The sequence below is a fragment of the Lactuca virosa genome, chromosome 3, assembly GCF_052849685.1.
Source record: "Lactuca virosa cultivar CGN04683 chromosome 3, Lactuca_virosa_CGN04683_v6, whole genome shotgun sequence".
Classification (NCBI taxonomy): Eukaryota; Viridiplantae; Streptophyta; class Magnoliopsida; order Asterales; family Asteraceae; genus Lactuca; species Lactuca virosa.
The window spans coordinates 63,066,199-63,067,700 of NC_136428.1; the positions used below are offsets into that span (position 1 = coordinate 63,066,199).

The 1,502-nt window shown below is 43.3% G+C and overlaps 1 non-coding gene across 1 annotated transcript; it reads left to right on the forward strand.

Moving 5' to 3' along the window:
* The first annotated feature begins 681 nt into the window (after positions 1-681).
* On the forward strand, positions 682-788 carry LOC145168258 (small nucleolar RNA R71). The gene has a single exon (XR_013741825.1). It is a non-coding gene; the product is annotated as a small nucleolar RNA R71 (small nucleolar RNA).
* Positions 789-1,502: the final 714 nt, after the last annotated feature.

The window sequence follows — 1,502 nt, forward strand, 5'->3', positions numbered from 1 at the left end:
CAAGTAAGGCTCAAGACAAGCTCAAGGGGCGTTTAGGGTTTTTTCTCAGAGAGGTGTGGCCGCAAATGAGGCTATAAGTGCCTTTAAATAGGTCCCAAACCCAGGGATCTAGGGTTTCCACTTACAGCGCCTACTCGACGAGTCTACTCTTGGACTCGTCGAGTAGTTCATTAAACTTGTTTGGCCACCCCGCTTCTACTCGACGAGTCATAGCACCAACTCGTCGAGTAGATCAATGATCCTCAAAAATAAATAATTAAAAATAACATACCTGAAAATCCGGATGTTACATCATAATACTTGTCCCCACTCGAGTAACAAACTTGAGCCTTCTTGTTCCCATATTCATCCAAATGGCAATCCTTAGTCAAGTGTGGCCCACTGCATCTCTCACATCCAACTCTTATTGCATGAATTGATTGGTCCATTTGGGTCAATATCCGGTCCATAGTATTGAGCATTGCCATCATAGCAGCCATCTCTTCAGAATGTGCACCTCCACTGTCTTTTGCTCCATCTTGTCTTGGGTTGTAGTACTCACGAGAGTGTTTTGCGAATTCTTCAACTAACTCCTTGACCTCCCTTGGATTTTTCTTTGTCAGTGGCCCTTGAGAATCAAGGAGTTGCCTGGTCATAACATTGACCCCATCATAGAAAATAGACATCTCTTGTTGAACATTAAGATCATGTTGAGGACAATTCCTTAACAATCCTTTGTAACGCTCTCATGCCTCGTATAGTGACTCCCCCGGTTGTTGCTCAAAGTTGGCTATTGCCTTCTTGAGTTTAGCTATCTTTGATGGTGGGCAAAATTGGTCCAAAAATTGTTCGCGCATCTGAGCCCAAGTAGTGATTGTACCAGGTGGAAGTGCTTTTAACCAATCTTTAGCAGCTCCCTTAAAAGTAACGGGAAGCATCCTTAGCAAGATGGTTTCTCTATTAACATTCGGGACATTGAAATAATCCGCAATGTCATTGACCTCATCTAGATGCTTAAAATCATCCTCATGATCCTTTCCATAAAATGGAACATCCTTAAGTGCAGTAAGGATGTGTCCCTTTAGCTCGAATGTGGCAGTGGTAGGAATCGCGGGTTGTACTAACCCAGGGCCAACATCGTCTCGAATTCGCTTCTTGTAAGCTCCCATTGACATTTCTTCTATGTTTGCCATCTCGTTTCTTGGCTCGTTCTCGGGTTCACTCGTATAAAGTCCAAACTCGGTCTCGGAGTCGTACTCGGATTCGGTTGGGATAGGTATTTGATCTAAGTTTTCAACCTTGCTCTTGTTCTTTGAAGATGAACTCGACTCTTCCGTTTTCTTCCCCGACTTCTTTGAGAACACTGACTTGAATTCTTGTAAAGGTGTCTTCTTTGGTGTTTGATCTTCTTTCACATTCTTATCCTTCTTTTTGTGAAGGGCCGACTCTGGATCTTCAAGTGGTGGCACCAAAGGTGGCTTGGAGCCTCTGGTCATGAACTCCTGCAAAATAAACAAAATAAA